Here is a 15,641-nt window from a genome sequence, read left to right on the forward strand (position 1 = left end):
TCAGTCTAGCTCTCCTGTCTTCCACAGTCCTTCCTGCAATAGAAGATATGCTGGTAGCAGGATGTACAGGATCCCCCATGCAAATTCTGCTAGTTGTGGCAAATATGTTTGCTTGTTTTTCCAAATAATCAAAATATTGTTGTCTGCATCACTCAAACACAAACAACAGTCCAGTTCATTAACAGGCTTCAAAGTAGAAAACGACACAGGGACAAAGTTTGTCCCCGCCCTCGTGAGTGCTGTCCCTGTCCCCACCCCAAAATCTCTGTCTCCGTCCCCATCTTCACAGTTACTGCGGGTCCCCGTTCCCGTGTCATTCTCTAGTTGGATGAAGATATGAGGGAAAGGGGAGTGTTCATCAGGTTCCACATGGCATAGACAGCAGCAGAGCTGCCCAGTTACCCAGTGCCAGGATGGAGTCTTGGGAAAGTCTTTGTTTTAAATTTAATTACTGATGGTATTACCATGCGGTATTTGTAGTCCTTGATTCTACTCATCTACTCATTGAAATTAACACTTTAGGTCCCACAATGCAACAAAACAGGTTGTCTGAAATCCAGGGCGTGTCTAAAATTTCCCTTTTGGAAATGGGTAACTTGGCAGCTTTGCAGCAGAATGGGGACCTTGGCCCAGTCAACCTTTTGCCTCAAATGGCATCAGCTACTAGAGAACTTGAGGAGACAAAAAAGAAGGCTAGCTTAGTCATGCCACCAGACAAGTGTTCCACTGCCCCATATAGGAAACTTCTATGTGATGTTGGGTACAGAGGCTGGGCTGCACAGGTTGTCATATAATAAATGACAGCGCATAAGACCAAAGTATTATTTTTCAAGTTTATTCTGTTTATATCTGACAGTTTAATATATGGTTTCTCTTCACTTCCCAAAACCTCAATCTGTGTTCCATTGTACACAAAAAAAAAAACAAAAAAAACCCCTAGTTTCTTGAGGGGGGGAGCTTTGTATTTGTTTTATCTAAATTGTGCATTTTATGCTTTTATACTCTGAAAAAAAAGTCTAGATAAACAGTTTTGTCAAATTAAAAAACATGAATACAACCTACCAACTTCTACTTTTCACTCTTTAGAATGTACTGTGAAGCAACATACTGTTTATAGTTTTAGAACAGCACTGCATCATTAATAGCTTGGACAGCAAATGATAATAAAGAACTATGTTTTAATAAAATCTTCCTATCTTTAAAAAAATCTGTGGAAACCATATTACTTTTGATTACAAAAGCAAATTGCAAACACACAAAGGGGTTGAATTAGCACAAGTCTGAAACTTGTGAGCAGTAGCGCCAATCGTCAAGGCCTCAACCCTAGCTACTGTCCATTCGCACAAGCATATAAAAAAAAAAATCTATTAAAAGATCATTCACTCACCTTATGCTTGGATCAATAAAAACTGCTGCACGTATTGTCTTAATTCCCTGAGGGCTTCCATTAGGAAACTAAAACTTCAACAGGGAAAGATGGTCTGTAGAGAATATTACTAGTGGGGGGTGGGGGTGGGGGAGAGACTAGGTAGAATATATTTCTGGAAAAGTACCGAGGAAACAGACCTGGGGAATGAAACTAATGTTCACTAACAGATAGGGAGAATCATGTTTTGCCACAAATCCTCCCACTACCCTCGTACTTTTCCAATATAAACTTACACATTTGGCTAATGCTTTTAAGATTTTAGGCTATGGGGGCAATTCTATAACTTGATGCCTCAGGTTAGGCACCTCAATGCCATGTGCCGAGGGCCACTTCAATAATGGCATATTGGCATCAAGATTCTGTGACAGAATACTAGCATGTCAGCATCAATGAGCTTCTATTTAGGTGCACCCATTTATGTTAGGTCTACAGTGGTTATAAGTTGGAACATCTAAGTGCACTATGCACAAACCCCAGCCTTGGCTGACTTCTAGAATCCGCTACCTAAGTTCCTGTGCCTGCTCTGCCGAACGCCTTTGGCTGAAATCCCGTGCCCATGCTGACTTCATACATTTCAAATTCTTGCTGACCTCCTTCCAGTCTGCTCTTTTACTTGCCAAACAGGACTATTACATCCAGTTGACAAATTCTCTTGGCTCAAACCCTCGATGTCTCTTTGCCACGCTGAGCTCTCTCCTCAAAGTGCCTTCACCTCCAACCCCCCCCCTTCACTTTCGCTCCAGGCTCTGGCTGAGTACTTTCATGATAAGGTTCACAAGATTAAACTTGAATTCTCAACCAGGTCACCTCTACCTCTCCTTCCCTTAGTCCATTCTCTCAACCCTCCAACCCCTGCCTCCTTTTCTGAAATCACTGAAGAGGAAACTACACATCATCTTTCCTCCTCAAAACTAACTACCTGTTCCTCTGATTCTATTCCCACCCATCTACTTAACACTATCTCTCCTACTATCATCCCTTTTATCTGTCATATCCTCAATATTTCACTGTCCACTGCGACTGTTCCTGATGCCTTCAAACATGCCATAGTCACACCACTCCTTAAAAAAACCTTCATTGGACCCTACCTGTCCTTCCAACTATCGCCCCATTGCCCTCCTCCTTTTCCTATCCAAGATACTTGAACATGCTGTTCAATGCCATTGCCTTGACTTTCATCTCAAGCTATACTTGATCCACTTCAATCTGGCTTTTGCCCCCTTCATTCAACTGAAACAGAGCTTGCTAAAGTCTCCAATGATCTGTTCCTGGCCAGATCCAAAGGTCTCGATCTATCTGCTGCTTTTGACACTGCTGATCACAGCCTACTCCTTGATACGCTGTCCTCACTTGGATTTCAGGGCTCTGTTCTTTCCTGGTTTTCTTCTTATCTCTCCCAGCATACCTTTAGTGTATACTCTAGTGGATCCTCCTCTACTTCTATCCCACTGTCACTTGGTGTACCTCAGGGATCTGTCCTGGGACCTCTTCTTTTCTCCATCTATACTTCTTCCCTTGGTACTCTGATCTCATTCCATGGATTTCAGTATCATCTTTACGCTGATGACTCCCAGATCTCTCTCTCCACACCAGAAATCTCAGCCGAAATCCAGGCCAAAGTATCAGCCTGCCTGTCTGACATTGCTGCCTGGATGTCTCAACGCCATCTGAAACTAAACATGACCAAGACTGAGCTTCTTATTTTTCCCCCTAAACCAACCTCTCCTCCTCCCCCATTCTCTATTTCTGTGGATAACACTCTCATCAGCTGGTAACCTTGGGGTCATCTTCGATTCCTCCCTCTCCTTCTCTGCACATATTCAGCAGACGGCTAAAACCTGTCATTTCTTTTTTCTATATCATCACCAAAATTCACCCTTTCCTTTCTGAGCACACTACCAGAACCCTCATCCACACTCTTTATCACCTCTCGCTTAGACTATTGCAACTTGCTTCTCACAGGTCTCCCACTTAGCCATCTCTCTCCTCTTCAATCTGTTCAAAATTCTGCTGTATGACTAATATTCCGCTAGTGTCGTTATGCTCATATTAGCCCTCTCCATCAAGTCACTTCACTGGCTTCCTATCCATTTCCGCATACAGTTCAAACTCCTCTTATTGACCTATAAGTGCATTCACTCTGCAGCTCCTCTCCACTCTCATCTCTCCCTACATTCCTCCGCGAGAACTCCGTTCACTGGGTAAATCTCTCTTATCTGCACCCTTCTCCTCCACTGCTAACTCCAGACTCCGTTCCTTTTATCTTGCTGCACCATATGCCTGGAATAGACTTCCTGAGCCGGTACGTCAAGCTCCATCTCTGGCCGTCTTCAAATCTAAGCTAAAAGCCCACCTTTTTGATGCTGCTTTTAACTCCTAACCCTTATTCACTTGTTCAGAACCCTTGTTTTATCATCCTCACTTTAATATTCCCTTATCTCTTTTTTGTCCTGTTTGTCTGTCCTAATTAGATTGTAAGCTCTGTCGAGCAGGGACTGTCTCTTCATGTTCAAGTGTACAGCGCTGCGTACGTCTAGTAGCGCTTTAGAAATGATAAGCAGTAGTAGTACTATGCTGTGCACATAGCTTAAGAATATTCTATAAAGTGCAGGTTTAAGTAGGAGACACGGCCATGTCCTGTCCATGCTCCAATCACATGTACACCCTCTTGCAGTTAAGCACTATAGCACTTAACTGCTCCCTTATAGAACAGTGCTTAGTGCATTTGCATGTACTACTTATGGTGTATGTAACTGCACGTGCCCAGTTACAGAATTGCCCTTCATGCAATTTAGTTTACAGTACATTTACCTTCATTCCCCAGATCAGCTTTCTAGATAGTTTTTCAAAGTTATTGTTTCTGACCTCACTCCCAGTCATATTTCCCTTCAAACCTCATTTTGTTACTGATAAGTACATTTGCTAATGGGGGACCTTAAAGAGCTCAGAATCAAAATGCTAAACTGTCTTACTGATTTAAGAAACTGAAGAATGAAAACTACTTTTAATCCTGATAGATTTTATATTTTAAGGTAATTAAATTAGGAATGCTTAAGAGGTGCCCAAATAAATAGCTGGTCTGAGGCCTTGACAAATGGTGCTAGTATTTAACAAGATTCAGAGTGACTAACTCATGCCCTCTGTCTGTTACCAGGAGGCGTATTTTCAAAGCACTTACAAAGTTCAATGGTACCCTATGGAACTTTGTAAGTCTAAGTGCTTTGAAAATGAGCCCCTAGGTGTCTAATATAAGCACATTTTTCCGTTTAAAATCAGGTTTAAAAATTTGTCTAGTCTATATCTATATAAATCACAAAGGTATCTACAATAAAAAGACTTCAGTTGGTACAGAACACAGAAGTGAGGTTGGAAGACAAGTGATCACATTATTCCCATTCTGAAGGATCTACATGAGCTGCCAATCTCACACATAATCAAATTTAAAATTTTATATGTCAAAGCTCTTCCTTCTAGCCTTCCTTTGCATCTATGATGCAGTGATCTTCACTAATTTTTAAGTTAGGGCCACTTTGGATCCAAATGAGTTGAAGAGTCATCACAAAATATCTTCCCGTCCATCTGCACCAGCCCACTTTCAAACTTTTCACTGGGGGTGTCCTCAAGAAGCTGTGTGTTTCCAAATGCATTATCTTCTTCTACTGAGAAATGCCTTACCCTTAAAGCATGCGTCTTCCCTCATGCAATTCCCTCTTTCTGTTGTAAATCTTCATCTAAATTCAAGGTGGGATTAAAAATTTTTATTCTCAAGCATTTGGGGATCAAATGTGGAGGGCTGTAGTAGTATCTGGAAGTAGTAGACTACGCTTTCATTGATCGTCTTCTTTCTATTGTTTGTTACTTGTTTTTAACTGCTTTATTTTCTCTTTAATAGGATGTTACAGTAGAGTGTTAATTGGTTGTCAGAAAACCATAAATGTCAGATAATCCAAATGCGTCGGAGCACCATTACCACATTCACCATATCCCTCTCCTGTCCCCCTCCAAACAGTAGCAACCACACCTTCCTGATCCCCTCCCCAATGTGCTTCTTCATCGACCTGAACAAATAGTGACTACATGTCCTACCTACCCGCAAAGCCCCCCCCGGGGCCTTCCTTAGAGTCTCTGATGGTCTAGTGGTGAAGTTGGGGCAGCAGCAAACCTGCTAGAGGTTGTGGCTGCCATTATGAAAGTGGAGACGGCATGGGTTGGAGCAAATCGGGATTCATCCTGCCCCACCTTTACCTTTAGACCATCAGGGATTGTAAGGTAGGTCCACTGAGCCCTACGTGTAGGTGAGGGAGGGGGCACTTTGGAGGGGCAGCCGAGACATGCGGCTGCTACTGGTCGGGTGGGTAGAGAGGAAGTATTTTGGGAGCAGCATAGCTGCAACTGTTTCGAAAGGGTGGGGGGGGGGGGGGAGGAAGTGATGTGGTGAATGTGTCAGTGGTACCCTAATATTCAGGTGGGAGGGAGGAAGTGGAATCTAGATTACTGACCTTCAAATAATTCAAAATGTCGGATAATCAAAGACCGGGTTATCAGGACTCTACTATAATTATTTTTGAGATACTTAAACTGTAAACCACCATGATGCCTGCAAATAGGGGTATATGGAGTTTTACAATAAACAAACATAAATATAACATAGTAGATGACACAAGGAAAAGACCAATAGACCTATAAGTATGCTCAGTTATTCCTGTCTGCACTGCAAGGATATAACTCAGCTGCCAGGTGTAGAAGAAGGAAAAATTAGTTTCTTACCTGATAATTTTCTTTCCAATAGTCCCCACAGATCAATCCAGAGACGTATGGGTTATGTCCATCTACTAACAGATGCAGATAGAGAGAACACCAGAGCTCTGCCATATAGGACACTGTGCAGCAGCCTCCCTTTCAGGATGGTCGATACCAAAGCAGAGAAGCACACAACCAAAGGAGCAAAAAATCCCCTGCTTCCCAAAATATCACCGCATAAGAGAAAACCAACGAGTGTGTGTGTGTGACAGAGAGAGAGTGAGACTGGGTGTGAGTGTGTGTGATTCTCCTGTCTCCCCTGCCCCTCCTCCAGCCACCCAGCGATTCTCCTCTCTCCCCTGCCCCCCCCCCCCTCCAGCCACCCAGCGATTATGATCTCTCCCCTGCCCCCCCTCCAGCCACCCAGCGATTGTCCTCTGTCCCCTGATTAGCTCCGTTGAAGCAGCGGCATTATTGAAAGCCCTAGCCGTCTCTAGCCTGCTCGTCTCCAGCCTTCGAGTTCGTTCCCTCAGTCCTGCCTTCTGATTATCCGCCCTCGACGTCATCACGTTTTGAAGTGAGGCCGGGGCAGAGAGAGATGTGACAGACTTACGAATGTTACTAACCCTTCACTGAAGCCACTAAGTCAGCTTCAGAACGTTGGAGGTGAGTTCGTTCCCTCAGTCCTGCCTTCTGATTACCCGCCCTCGACGTCATCACGTTTTGACGCGAGGGAGGGGCAGAGAGGTTACACACTTACGAACCCTTCACTGAAGCCATGGAGTCAGCTTCAGAACATTGGAGGTGCTTTTTATTATAGTACATCAGTTTTGTTCACCATTTCTTTCCTAATAATTCCTAACATTCTATTTATTTTCTTAGCGCCTAAACACACTGAACAGAGAGTTTCAACGTATCGACACCTAGATACTTTCCTGGGTGGTGACTCCTAATGTGGAACCTTGCATCATGTAGCTATAGTTTGGGTTCCTTTTTCCTACATGCATCACTTTAAACTTGCTCACATTAAATGTCATCTGCTATGTGGATGCCCAGTCTCGTTAAGGTCCTCTTGCAATTTTTCTTGTGATTTAACAACTTTGAATAACTTTGTGTCATCAGCAAATTTAATTACCTCACTAGTTATTCCCATATCTAGATCATTTATAAATATGTTAAAAAGCTATGGTCCTAGCACAGACCCCTGGGGAACCCCACTATCTACCTTCCTCCATTGAAAATACTCACCATTAAACCCTACTCTCTGCTTTCTATCTTTTAACCAGTTCTTAATCCACAATAGGACACTGCCTCCTATTACATGACTTTCTAATTTCCTCGGGAGTCTTTCATGAGGTACTTTGCCAAATACCTTTTGAAAATCCAGATACACAATATCAACCAGCTCACCTCTATCCAAATGCTTACTCACCCCTTTCAAGAAATGTAGCAGATTAGTGAGGTAGGATTTCCCTTGGCTCTCTGGTCTATAAATTTCCTGGGTCACCTCTAGAAACCTTTTTCAAAGTTTACATTACATTTGCCACCTTCCAATCTCCTGGAACCATGCTTGTTTTTAAAGATACATTACATATTATTAATAGCAGCTCTGTAAGTTCATTTTTAGTTCTATCAGTACTCAAGGATGTATACCATCTGGTCCAGATGATTTGCTACTCTTTAATTTATTAAATTAACCCATTACATCTTCCAGTTTCTCTAACTCATCACCACTGAATACCATTTCTGTACAGGTATCTTCCCCACATGTTCCTTGGTGAAGGTCAGGGTGGGGTGGGGGGATTCTACTAGACCACAAGGGCCAGTGGTGACTAGGGGGTTTGGCTCAGCCCAACCTGGCTGGGGACCTGCTGGACAACCAGGCTATTTTTTTTTTTTGGGGGGGGGGGGGGGGAGTCAAGAGGGGGTTCACTGGACCTCCGTAGATTTTGTTTTTGGTTGGGGGAAGGCTCCGGCTCATGGATATGGGGCTGCGGTGTGATGCCACTTTGACTTTCCTGCCAGAGCCCAATCAATACTCGGGCATTGACAGAAAAGTCAGCATGGGACTCTAACGACAGTTCAAGAGCTGTCAGTTTCCAGTCATTAAGGCAGGAGGTTTCTGTGCGCTGTTTTTTTGTGCATTGCACGGAATAGCGAAGATACTCATCTGTAGCAGGTATTCTCCGAGGACAGCAGGTTGATCACTCTCACAAGTGGGTCGATGATCCACGTCGGCCCAGGAACCGGCATAATGTATAGCAAATATGAAAAACGTTTCCTAGAACCTTCTGACGTGTGGAGTGCCTTCCCACCCACGGGGCGACCGCGCTCCTCAGTTCAGTCCCAAAGTATACATGAAAAACCAAAACAACTCCAAGGGGAGGTGGGCGGGATTGTGAAAGTGATCAGCCTGCTGTACTCAGAGAATACCTGCTAAAGGTAAGTATCTTCACTTTCTACGAGGATAAGCAGGCTGTATCATAATCACAAGTGGAGAATCTCTAGCATCCAGGCTCACCCAAAACAACAAACACTGGTCAATTGAGCCTCGCAACGGCGAGGACGTAACGTAGATTAACCTGAAACTATATACAAACTAGCTGAGAGAGCAGCCTGGAACAGAATAAAATGGGCTTAGGAGGGTGGAGTTGGGTTCTAAAGCCCAAACAGATTCTGCAACACTGATTTCCCAACCCGAGTGTCGCGTCGGGTATCCAGCACCATGCGTCGAAGGAGATTGGTGTTGGTGCTTCTCGGCCTTCGCACCTCACCGAGACTCCTTGGTGCTGACGAAGATGACGTGGAATCCTCACAACACCTCTGGGTCAGCAGGAGGCTTTGAGACAGGTGGAAACCCACTCAATGCCTCACTGCTCCCATTGTCTCTGGGCCTCGCAGCAGCAGCCACCCCTACCGTGACTTCCAATGTTGATGCCTTTATCGACTTAGACGTCGCAAACCTCGATGCCGAAGGACCGGACCGAGCTTCTCAGGAAATTTGTGTCCTTTTCTTCATACGAAGACAAAGGATGCAATTTGCTGGGCTATGGTCGGGCCAAAGGCACTGGCTACACCAAGAATGTGTATCAGTACCCAAGATGATCCGGTTGCACCGAGTACAATGCTTGAAGCCACTGGGAGTCTTTGATGACATGGAAGGGAAGACAGCTTTGGCGAAATCAAACGACTCGATTGTGCCTATGAAAAAAATAAAGGCACAAAAATAGGGATTACTCCGACCAAGCAAGCCTAAGTATGGCCCACAACGGAAAAATAAAGAAAACAAACGCATGCCAAAAGAACTAAAGAAAAATAAGGGAACTTTTTATTTTATTTATTTTTTTTAAATAAAAGAAGAATAGCTAAAAAAAATAGCCAAAAGGCACAGACAAAAAGGAGGAATGCTCTTTCCGGGGTAGTAGAGGAGCCGCAGAGAACCCCGATGCTCCTCACAAGGAAAAAACCGAACAGAGTGTGGTTGTGCGGTGGGCAGGAAGGCACTCCGCACATACGCAGTGTGCCACTGCACGCGAACCAGAAGGCTCTAGCAAACTTTTTTCATATTTGCTATACGTTATGCCGGGTCCCGCCTGACGCAGATCGTCGACCCACTTGTGAGTATGATACAGTCTGCTTGTCCTCAAAGAACGCTAATGAGCTCATTGTAATACTATTGAGCTCAATAGCATAAGACGTTTGATCACTGCTTCCGTGCACGGTAAAGCAATGCCCGAAAGCCTCTGTGCATTAGCCACAAAATAACATTTCATTTAGACTGGCTAAAAACAGAAATGTTGCAAGCTGGTTTGCTTTGAGCATCCCCCCCCTAAACATTTTTCTTGGGTGGTGACTCCTAATGTGGAACCTAGGTATAATTTGGGTTATTCTTCCCAATGTGCATCACTTTGTACTTTTCCCACATTAAATTTCATGTGCCATTTAGATGCCCAGTCTTCCAGTTTTATAAGGTCCTCCTGTAATTTCTCAGTCTGCATGCAATTAAACAACTTGGAATAGTTTTGTGTCAGCTGAAAATTTAATCACCTCATTGCCGTTCCCATTTCCAGATCATTTATAAATGTTAAAAAGCACTGGCTCCAATACAGATTCCTGTGGCTCGCCACTATTCACCTTCCTCCACTGAAAAAATTGGTAATTTAATCCTACTCTCTGTTTTCTACGTTTTAACCAGTTTCCAATTCACAACAGAATATTGCCTCCTATACCATGGCATTTTTAATTTTCTCAAGTGTCTCTCATGAACAACTTCAGATTAATCTAGATATTCTACATCAAATGGCTCACCTTTATCCACATTTTTATTCATATCTTCAAATAAATGTAGCAAATTGGTAAGGGCAGGTTACCCTAGGCTGAATCCATGTTGACTCTGTCCCAATAATTTTGTTCTTTATAATTGTTTTTGTCATTTTACCCAGTACTAACGTCATGCTTACTGGTCTGTAATTTCCCAGATCACCCTTGGAACCTTTTAAAAAAAAAAACAAACAAACTGGTGTTACATTGGCCACTTTCCAATCTTCAGGTATCATGGGCAATTTTAATGACAGGTTACAGATCAGCAATTTCATTTTTTTTTTCCAGTGCTCTGGGGTACAAATAATCTGGCTTATTACATCGTCCAGAATCACCAATGTTTCAGTTCCTCCATACTGTCATCCTTAAATACTATTTCTGGCACAGGTTATATCCAACTCAGTAAAGACCAAAGTCATGAATTCATAGCCTTTCTGCCATGGCCTTGTCCTCCCTTAGTGCTCCTTGTACTCCTTGATGATCTATAATTGGTTCCACTGACTCCTTCACAGGCTTTCTGCTTCTAATTTAACTGAAAAGGTTTCTACTATGAGTTTTTGCCTCTACTGCAAGTTTATTTTCATAATTGAAAGCAATTTTGGATAAAGTGAGAGATGCAGTTAATTCCCCTGAAGCAGTGACTCCATGAAACACAGGGCATTTGTAGAGAAACTATTCTACTTCCTTGAGTAACAAGTTTGAAAGCTAAGTACTTTTTTGTGAGATCATGGATTTATTATTTTGATGAATTATAGATTATGGTTTTGCCCCTTAGTGGGTAGCTTAATTGGTGCCTATATAACCTCTAGCCATCATTTTGGGGTTTGTGTTGAAGGGGATTATTTTGAACTTTGAACAAGAGTGTTTTGATATCGTTATAAAAACCGAAAAAAAAAATGCTGATTGTTGCATAGATTCGAGTCTAGAAAAGGCAATCGGTGGAATAGACAACCGGCTGCCGGCATAGGAACGCAAGCATGAGGGTCTATAAGGAACAATTTAAAAATACAAATATGGGGGAATCCCTGTGTGAAGAACCTTATGAGTGTCAAAATTTTATACTGTATCCTAAAAGGAAGAGGGAGCCAATGGCATTGTTTCATCAATTGCGTAACATGATCAAAACGATGATGAGTTGACCTTAGCTGTGAACGGTAAGTATGAAGCAAGGACTGATAGTAAGCACGGCTACTAGAAGAGTGTGAACTATGCCATTTCCTTTCAACTCTATGTAGTTGTTGCTTAGTCGATCTCAAGTCTACCTGATACCAGGGCTTCCAGGAAGAGGAATGAAGAGGGAGAGCATGGAAAGGAAAATGGGGATCAATTGATGAGCGTAACAGGAGTCCAAGAGGAGACCTATTTAGCCAGCAGAAGATCCAAAAATCTGCAGGAAATGTGGTAAATAAATGGGGGATAGTAGATGGATCAACTGCTTTAAAATCCCTATAAGTCCGGCCAGCTCGCTCAGAAGAAGAAACACGCTGACAGAAAGAGAAAATGAGTTAAAAAGGCGATCAGATAAAGGAACTGGCATAGAGACAAAGTTAGAAAACCTAAAAGTATCAGAACAGTTATAATTGTACTAGGTCCAAAGTGTGACCAGCTATATGAATAGGAAAGGACAAATATTGGAGAGCGAGATCTATAAATAAAGAATTAAAACGTTCATCATTAAAACAAGCAGATTTATGAACATGAAGGTTGAAATCACCTAGAATAACCAAATTTGAAAAACGAAGAAGAGCATCTGAAAGACATTGAGCAAGAGAGTCTGAAGAAGGCAGAAAGTAAATCAGAATCAAGTGAATTGAAGGTGTGGTCTCCAGACACAAAAAAAGAAATTCAGGAAAAGAAAAAGATCATAGGGCAAGACAGATAAAGAGAAGGAAGGGTGGGGAGGGCCCAAAACAGCTACCCCACCTCCTCTCCTCAAGTTCAGCCTAGGAGAAGATGGGTTATTCATAGCTACCCTGACATTAGGCCTGAGCAAATGTGCTATATGAAAACTGTGTTTTATGCCTGGGAACTACGCAAAACATTTGCATTGTTTTGGAAAATCTCTGGCACTGGTACTTTGCAGCTGGACTCTTCAAGTCACTGTGTAGGGAGGTAGAGGCAACATTTACAAAAGGAAATCTGCTAGACTGGGCAGAATCAGTTCACCTCTACATACTCCTGTCCTCTTTCTAGGCAAACAAGAGTTTCTTTACAACCTACAATGGTTGTCAGGCTTGCAGAGACATCTTGCCATAATGTTTGCAATTAGCCTGATTATACTTTCAGCCCAAACAAATCAAGCATCTGGAATCAGTATTGAAAATATGAATCTTTTTTCTATACTAAGAACAAGACCAGAACTCCCACATCTGGGAATTTGTTTTTTTAAACAAAAGAAAAATCTTTTTTTGGAAAAAAAAAAAAAAAAAAACAGACTGCTGAAGAAAACTCTTGATGGGAGAGCTTTATTTTCATGTACATCCAGCAGAGCAGAAAAGATAAAACTGAGGAGATAAGGAAACCGTCACTTATTGTAAAACCCACATGCTTAGAAATCAGGAGAGATGTTCCACCTAGGTGCTATCAGATCACATCACCTATTCGTGTGCCCAACTCAGTCCTGTTTGTCGACAGAAAACAAGTAGGTACACAAGTTATTTCCTTGTACAAGCAGACTTACAATCTCAATGTATATCATATCCATGACCATCTACCCTTTCACCCGAGGCAATGGAGGATGAGGTGACTTACCCAAAGTCACAAGGAGAATTGGTAGGAACAGGATTTGAACCCTGGATTCTGTAGTTCTAAAGCGAAGATACTTACCTGTAGAAGGTATTCACTGAGGACAGATGGCTGATTGTTCTCACATGTGGGTCGACGTCCGCATCGGCCCGGGAACTGGCATTTTGCAAAAACAAAAATAAACAAAGTTTTGCCAGTCTTCTGGTGTGAATGCAGCGCGCACAGCGCAGACCAACTTCCCGCCCGCAGCTTGAGCGCATCTCCTCAGTTAAATCAAAAAGCATAAGAAATAACATATGACAACTGCAAAGAGGAGGTGGGAGGGTTTGTGAGAACAATTAGCCTGCTGTCCACGGAGAATACCTGCTACAGGTAAGTATCTTCGCTTTCTCCGAGGACAAGCAGGCTGATTGTTCTCATATGTGGGGTATCCCTAGCATCCAGGCTCACTGAAAACAATGAACATTGGTCAACTGGGCCTTGCAATGGCAAGGACATAACCATAGGCGCCCCGTATAAGAGGCTTGGGGAGGCTAAGCCTCCCTAGCCCAATCGTGGACTTCCCTTGGCTGCTGGCTGGGGAGCAAGGGGGAGCGGTTGCTCCCCCAAACACATCTTTAGAAAAGATGGCCGGTCTCTGCCTCCTCCCCCTCCCGTGCGAGTCTTGTACTTCCCCCTGCTCTCACCCATCCGCGTGGTCATGGACACTCTCCGACCTGAGGCGTTCTCCCTCCGACGCGGCGATTCACATAGCCAAGCCTTAATCTGCCTGCGTCGGAGACTCTCCTTCAGACGCATCCCGCCTCTGCGTAAGACAGGAAGTTGCATTAGAGGAGGCGGGACGCGTCTGAAGGAGAGGCTCCGACGCACGCAGATTAAGGCTGGCTATGTGGAATCGCCACGCCGGCGTCAGAGGGAGAACGCCTCAGGCTGGAGTGTTTGAGGACAATTTCAAGAGGGCAAAACAGGTCAGCAGAAGTGCAGCTGCTTTGCATGGGGTGGTTAGAACTTTGCAAAATTTGAGCCCTGGCTCTAGCTGAGAAGTCCTGATCTTTCTAGAGCTCAAACATTTTGTTTACTTGCTAGGAAATTACTAGCAGACAGCAAAAACTAGAGGGGACAAAACAGAATATCATCTGAGGCCTGTGAGATTCTAGAATGTGAGATATTCTGCTTCACATTTGTTCAACTTTCATTTTAACAAACATGTTCTTTAATTTAAAAATATCTAGTGGAAAGTGTTTGCAAAAATCAGACCTCGACCCCTGAGGTTTTAATCTTTATGGAGCAATGCCACCCTCAGTACATTTCAATAATCCAAAAGCAGTGATTTGCCCATCAGACTAGCAGATGACCGATCTTCACCTTCATTTTTCCCCTTATTTATTTATTTTAGTCCTGCATGATAAAAACCCCAAGGCAGTGACAGTATATGGAAAGTCAATAATCAGGCTTGACAATCTATTTTGCACAGTGCTGCAATGCTGTCTTTTCATTAGAGCTTATAAAGTAAACAGAAAAACAAAGGTAGAAAAGATCATTTTATTTTAATTATAGTGTTTGGAATATGTCCACTTTGAGAATCAGGTGCTCAATGTTAAAAGTTTATATTTATTTACTTATTTATGGCATTTTATCCCACAATGTTAACAAATCTATGTAAGCCACATTGAGCTTGCAAATAGATGGGGGAATGTGGGATACAAATGCAATAAATAATAATAATAATAATAATTAAACATGAATTAGGATGTTTTGTGGATCTACATGAGAATTGTGATATGATCCCTTGTTTCATATTGTTGACGGTCTGCATTTTCCGTTTGGGTGGTATATTGGTGTATTAGGTTCTGCCCAGTGTAATATTTATGGTACAGTAAAATTCTGAGTGTGTTTTTGCACAAAGTTGTGCATAGTGTTTTGCGGTTGAGCGATTGTGGTTAGTATATGCTTTGAGCAACCACTTTATTCTTTGACATATGATACATAGCTAATATCTAAATTTAATAAAAGGTATTAATTGTGACTTATTTTTATTTCTCTCTGTTATCAATTATGGATTTAAGCTCCACCCCTGGCCCCACCCCTAACCCCACCCCCTTTAGCCTCCCCAGTTGGGCCACCCTACCTCTCTACCCTCATCTCTCCTTACGTTCCTACCCGTAACCTCCGCTCTCAAGACAAATCCCTCCTTTCAGTACCCTTCTCCACCACCGCCAACTCCAGGCTCCGCCCTTTCTGCCTCGCCTCACCCCATGCGTGGAATAATCTCCCTGAGCCCATACGCCAGGCCCCTTCCCTGCCCATCTTCAAATCCCTGCTAAAAGCCCATCTTCTTCAATGTCGCCTTTGGCACCTAACCACTACTCAAGAAATCTAGACTACCCCAACTTGTCATTTCATCCTT

The 15,641-nt window shown here is 42.9% G+C and overlaps 1 protein-coding gene across 4 annotated transcripts in view; it reads right to left on the bottom strand.

Annotated features, from left to right (window-relative positions):
- Positions 1 to 15,641, bottom strand: part of ZHX1 (zinc fingers and homeoboxes 1) — a 137,644-nt gene that overhangs the window by 89,870 nt on the left and 32,133 nt on the right. The window contains exon 3 of one of the 4 annotated variants that reach the window (XM_030218720.1): positions 10,478 to 10,661. The exons of the other annotated variants lie outside the window; for them this stretch is intronic. The gene's annotated coding sequence lies outside the window, so the exon portion shown is untranslated. The remainder of the gene's footprint in view (positions 1 to 10,477; positions 10,662 to 15,641) is intronic. 4 annotated transcript variants of the gene reach the window in all.

Source organism: Microcaecilia unicolor, chromosome 1 (assembly GCF_901765095.1).
Source record: "Microcaecilia unicolor chromosome 1, aMicUni1.1, whole genome shotgun sequence".
In the NCBI taxonomy this organism is placed as follows: Eukaryota; Metazoa; Chordata; class Amphibia; order Gymnophiona; family Siphonopidae; genus Microcaecilia; species Microcaecilia unicolor.